The sequence below is a fragment of the Montipora foliosa genome, unplaced genomic scaffold, assembly GCF_036669935.1.
Source record: "Montipora foliosa isolate CH-2021 unplaced genomic scaffold, ASM3666993v2 scaffold_210, whole genome shotgun sequence".
NCBI lineage: Eukaryota > Metazoa > Cnidaria > Anthozoa > Scleractinia > Acroporidae > Montipora > Montipora foliosa.
In genome coordinates this window covers 41,506-47,505 of record NW_027179513.1, presented here as the reverse complement: position 1 = coordinate 47,505, position 6,000 = coordinate 41,506, and the positions used below count along the sequence as shown (strand labels likewise).

The following is a 6,000-nucleotide window of genomic DNA, read 5'->3' as shown; positions in this document are numbered from 1 at the left end:
TATAATTTCTGGTAGTGGGGACCTGCCGTGGTCGCGCTAGTCCCCGCACCAAACCCCGGTGAAAGTTGGCTAATGGGAAGGTTTGTTGGTTAAACGTTTCAGGCAGCGGCAGGGAGGAAAGGAGATGCACGGCATGGCTGGTGTAAGGACTAAGGAAGGTGAGTTGTATTGTGAAATTCCACTGCTGAAATTGGATTTTAGGTGAATTGTTCCCGGTACTTGGTGCACTGCAAACTGTGATTTTATTTCTTTCATTCTTGGCCGTTAGAGAGAGGCGAGAGGACCGTGTTTAATATTTCAGCCGCCATCGATTTCCATCGATAGACGAGTGAGACAAGAAAAATGCCAGCGGGTCGAGGCTCTTATCCTCGTGCATCGTTTGTTCGAAAACGTAAGTGGATGTGTGTTTTGTACTGCTCCATCGCGATAGATTTCTTTTGCGTTGTGTTATGTTGCGTTCTGGAGAGCCCGTTTTGCATTGAGTAACTGAGGACCCGCCAGATCAGTTGGCGTTACATTTCTGTGGCCAACACTTTGTGGTTTTCTCTATGTTATCAGTTAATTGGATTGTTATCATAACATAAATCTTTCATGGTCAGGATAGTGTCTTATCGGCCCTTGAATACGTACTGTCCGTGTTGAGCAGGGAACAGTAAGACTTTGAAGTGCGCTACGTCACGTAAGTCACGTTTTCGCAGGATCAATGTTGTAGTGTTGTAGCCTTCGTTGTATGCATATCATCCGGGCTAGGTTAACTTCCATCTAATGCATAACAGTGCATGCATTTTTTACTTGTCGTATCCTGTTCTTTGGCTCACACGAAAAGATCCGTTTCATGTCATAAACGTTGGATTGATAAGATCTCGCGCGCACGCGCTCCCTTGGGAATACAAGTTCCACTTTCTCGTGTGAACTATTTTGTTTTTTGTTGTATGTCTCATCTTTGACATATCGTTGGCATGTTGTGTTCAAAAAACCTGGTTTGGAATGTTCTTTCATTAAAGGAAACTGAGATTTTTTGAGATAATCAAGTGTACAGAAGAAAAAGGGAAGCCTACCACACGGGGTATTCCCAGGCGGTCTCCCATCCAAGTACTAACCCCGCCGACAGGGCTTAACTTCGGTGATCGGACGAGAACCGGTGTTTTCCCTGTGGTATGGTCGTAGACAAGTAATTCGCCGTGAAAATTAACTTTGTTATAAGGGAAAATAAAAACGAGGGCAGAGCAAGCACAATGTGCATTTGTCCTCTTGCCGTCAACGCAAGTGCCATGCAATGCTGGTCCTGCTGCCCACTGTACAAGGGCGATCGTTGTGTGCCCTCGCTTTCAGGTTGGCTTTGGGCATTCCTTCCTTGGCACGGATTGTAATCGGACCACCATATCTCGTGGCCATGAGACTGGGAGCACCTTGTCCGCTGTGAGCATTTACGGGCATCGGCTTCTCGGCCTTTTGGGCTAAGATCAAGTGTAGTATCTGTTCTTATCAGCTAATATCTGATAGCTGCTCATCGAGCAGCTCATATATTAAACTGATTTTTGGAACTGGGCCGTGGAAAAGGGCTTGCCGCGTCCCGGCCACGGGTTGCCTCGGTATAGCACTACCTCCGAGCGTGGCCCACTTCCCTCTGGGGAAGAAATAATCAAGTGAAAGCAGAACAAATGACCAAGCAACCAACCTTCACATTCTCTTCTCTTTCTAGGTAGCATAGCAGCGAGTGGACAGCACGACACGACAGGACGAGGAGCACGTGACCCCCATTACCACATGGTATGCGCAGACAAGTTGCGTTTTTGCGGTTCCGGAGAGGTTGAAAAGGCATACTTACCTGACGCGTTTAAGCCTCTGGTGAAGCCCTTGGTTAGTACTGACGCTTGGCGTTCTTCCACGTGTGGTATTGCATCCTCTTGGTTGGTCTTTGCTTGCTACCTCTTGTGGTAGCGTAAGTATTTGTACATACCTTTTTTTTCTCTATTTTGCTTGCTGTTTTTGCTCTGCTGTACATAGCTTTGTATTATATAGTTTAATCAGGTGACCCTCCCAGGGACTAATGCTGGGCGTTCTGCCCTAACCTGGGGTAAGCCTGTATCTTCTGTGCGTGGTTTTGCTCAGCCATGCCTTTACTCCACGCTCGGCCTCTTTTTAGGCGTACGGTTAAGCTGCGCTGTGGTGATAAGCTGCGCGGTAAACATCCGTCTGAGGTTGCTAAATGCATCAGTGACCGGTTTAAAAACCATAAAGTTCAATCTGTTCAGTTGCTTCCCGGGGGTGACATTAATGTAACGTTTGAACACGTCGTGGGTAAAACTATTGTCGAGGGTTATGAAAGTGTTTCATTGTTTGATCATGTTTGTCCTGTCGTTCCGAGTGGCCCTCCGCTCACACTCGTCCAAGTCCATCACTTTCCATTTGAAGGATCGTGGGAAAGCGTGAAGTTGGCCCTTCGACCGTATGGTGAGATTAAGGAATGTTCTTTCCAGCATTTTCCGGATGTCAATCATATTTCCACTGGGACGAGGCTGGTTCGTATGGTTCGTAAGGAGAACATCCCTCGTTTGCTTATCATTGACGGTTTTCCGGTCACTACTTGGTATAGGGCCAGCCCCTCGAGTGCAACATCTGCAAGAAGAACCATAAAGCTATTGACTGTCCTTTTCGTGGCCGTTGTAGAAGGTGTGGTGAAGAGGGGCATTATGTTAAAGACTGCCATCAGGCTTGGGGTCCTCGGGTGGCTGCGGCCCCCTTCGCTGGCGTGGCCCCCGGCTCTTTCCCGCCGTTGGCCCCCTTGCTCTCTGGTTCTGAGTCCTCGGAGTCTGCTTCTGTTGCCGATTCAGATGATTCGGCAGATCTTTCCGATGTTGATGACATGTCCGCGAGTGTGGCAGCAGATGTGAGTGAGGATCTTCTCTCGCCTCCCGCTAGCCCACCTCCTAGTGCCCCCCCTTCCCCTCTGGTGGGGGCTGTGGCTTCTGTCCCCCCTAGTCCTGATGTCATCCCTCCGACTCTTTCTGACTCTTCCGGCTGTAATATTAGTAATGACAGTATTGGTGGTCCAGTCTTGTCTAGTGAGTTAGCCCCTGAGGGGCAGCTTGTATCTCCACAGCATTGCCCAATAGTCAATGCTGTTGGTGCCGGTGCTAATGTTAGCAATGTCAGTGACAATCTGTTATCTAGTAACTCTGTTAATAATATTAGTAATATTACATCCTCGGGCCCCTCTAAAAGTATTATGGGCCTAGTTATGTCTGGTCATGAGGAATGTATTGAAGAATCTAGTTGTAGTATTGACAGTAACGATAGTTGTAATAGTACTCCTGTGCTCGAAGGGGCCGATGTCGCCTCCGTTTCTGAAATTACTATTGGTAGTGATAATATTCCCGGTGCTATTCAGCCCGGAGGGATCCTGAATGTGTACAAGAATGACAAAAATAGTATTGACAATATTGATAGTCCTAATAGTTTACAGGACGGGGCCCAAGCCGCCTCAGTCCCTGAAGTTACTGAAAGTAGTAGTAATATTGCCGGTGCTATTCAGCCCGGAAAAAGCAAAAATGAGTATAAGAAAGATAAAAACAAAGATAAAAACTTAAACAAAAGTAAGGAGAAAAACACAGTAAAAGTAAAACAAACTAATTCCGGTAATGACCCGATCGATGTGTGCTCTACTGGGCTCAACCCTCCACTCTCTATGGAGGTGCAGGAAGCGCCCGGTTCGGTCGCCAAGCGTAAGCTTTCTGCCTCCGACACTGATGTGCTTGAAGAAGGCGAGCTTCCAGAGTCCCCCCCTGTGTCTCATGTCCCGCCGTCCGGCGGTGGGCCCTCCTCGGGGGCCAAAAAGAAAAAGTCGCATGGTTCCAAAAAGTCTAGATCAAAAGGAGGCGGTTCTCATACCTAACTTTCAGTATGGCTTTGTCAACAATTTCAGTTAACATCAATGGTTTGAGAGATGCGGACAAGCGGCTTAGCTTTCTTCAGTGGCTGTCCCATCTCTCGCCATCAATAGTCTGCCTGCAGGAGACGCATGCCATCTCTCTGTCGGAGTTATCCTCTTGGGTGTCGGGGTACGGTTACTTGTGTGTTGGTTCCTTTGGTTCTCATCGTTCTTGTGGGGTTGCTATCTTGTTTCGTTCTGTTCTCCTGTGTCGCTCTGTTTGTCCTCGAGTTTGATGGTCGTTTTGTTCTGGCTGAGTTCGGGTTCCGTGGTTCCATTTTTCGTGTTGCCTGTGTGTATGCTCCTAATCGTAACCCTGAGCGTGACTCTTTCCTTCATCGGTGCGTAGATAATATTGATCCTTCTGTCCCCACTCTTTTGTGTGGGGACTTTAATACTGTTTTTGATCGTCTTGTAGATCGTCGTGGGTCCTGCCCCTTCGATACTTCCCGTGAAAGTTCTTCTTTGTTGTTTTCTGTGTTCCGTGATTGTTGCGTTGTTGATATCTGGCGTCTCCGGCACCCTTCTGACTCTTCTTTCACCTGGTTTCGGAGAGATGGCTCGCTTGCTTCGCGTATCGACCTTATTGGGTGTCCGTATGCGTGGATCCCCTCAGTGTCTTCTGCAGGCATACTACCCTGCCCCTATTCAGACCATTGTGCTCTCCGTTTTTCCTGGACTCTCCCCTCCGTTCCTGTTTCCGGCCCTGGTCTCTGGAAATTAAATACCTCTGTTTTGGAAGAACCAGCTTACCTCCGGTTAATCTCCGAGTTTTGGTCTTCATGGCGCCCTCGTGCTGTCTCCTTTTCTTCTGTGACTGATTGGTGGGATGCGGGTAAGTCCCGTATTAAGGGCCTTACCATCAATTATTGCAGGCAGCGTGCGGCTCGTGAGCGTCTGGAGCGTGACATTCTTGGTCGTCTCATCTCGCATTTAAAGCCCTCCGTCGATCTGGGTCGTGTCTCCCTTCTGCCCGTGTATTTGTCATCTCTTGCACGTGTCCAGCAGCTCGACCTGGAGTCTGCCCGCGGCCTCCAGGTGCGCGCTCGTGCCAGATGGGTGGAAGAGGGTGAGTCGTCCTCTGCCTACTTCTGCCGCTTGGTTAAAAAGCAGTCTGTTGATCGTCATATCTCGGCGCTGAGGGGATCTAATGGGAACCTTGTTTCTGATAAAGATGGTCTCTGTGACATTTTTCGTTCTTTCTATCTTGACCTCTTCTCTGCTGTTCCGTGTGATCCTACTGCTCGTGGCATCCTTTTAAATCATGTGTCTTCTGTTCTTCCGTTCGCTTCTAGTGTTTCGTGTGACGGCCCTCTCAGCCAGGAGGAGTGTTTGACCGCTCTTAGTGGCATGGCTAGGGGCAAGGCTCCTGGCTGTGATGGCCTTCCAATGGAATTTTACCTGAAGCTTTGGCCTGTGTTAGGTTCTGACCTCGTTTTTGTGCTCAATTCTGCTTTTTCCTCTGGTCGTCTATCATGCTCTCAGCGCCGTGGTATCATTACCCTGTCCTTCAAAAAAGGTGATCGTACCGACCCGAAGAATTGGCGACCAATCACCCTGTTGAATGCCGACTACAAAATAGCTTCTCGTGCTATCGCGGCCCGCCTCCTCAAGGTCATCCACCTTGTCGTTGGCAAGGACCAGACTTGTGGAGTGCCGGGTCGCTTTATTGGTGAAAATGTGGCCTTCCTCCGTGATGCTGTGGACTTCTGTTCTCGCTCTGGCACTCCCGCTGCTTTTCTTTCCTTAGATCAGGAAAAGGCATTCGACAGGGTAGATTGGTCTTTTCTTCGTTCTACACTCTCCACTATGGGTTTTGGGGCCTCCTTTATTAAATGGGTTGATTTGTTCTATTCCGGGGTTCGCAGTTCTGTTAATGTAAACGGGTTCATTTCTAAGTCTTTCGCGTTGTCTCGTGGTGTTCGTCAGGGTTGTCCTTTGTCACCTCTTCTTTACGTCCTCGTCGTTGAAGTTCTAGCTTGTAATATTCGTGCCTGTCCTCTAATTAAGGGTCTTTCTTTGCCTGGTTCCTCCTCTTCCTTGCCAGTTATTTCCTGTTACGCTGATGA

At 48.5% G+C, this 6,000-nt stretch overlaps 2 non-coding genes across 2 annotated transcripts; one reads left to right on the top strand and one right to left on the bottom strand.

Moving 5' to 3' along the window:
• Positions 1–1,051: 1,051 nt before the first annotated feature.
• On the bottom strand, positions 1,052–1,169 carry LOC137986472 (5S ribosomal RNA). Its single transcript, XR_011119843.1, has one exon. It is a non-coding gene; the product is annotated as a 5S ribosomal RNA (ribosomal RNA).
• A 267-nt stretch (positions 1,170–1,436) lies between these two features.
• Positions 1,437–1,626, top strand: LOC137986488 (U2 spliceosomal RNA). The gene has a single exon (XR_011119855.1). It is a non-coding gene; the product is annotated as a U2 spliceosomal RNA (small nuclear RNA).
• The last annotated feature ends 4,374 nt before the right edge of the window (positions 1,627–6,000 follow it).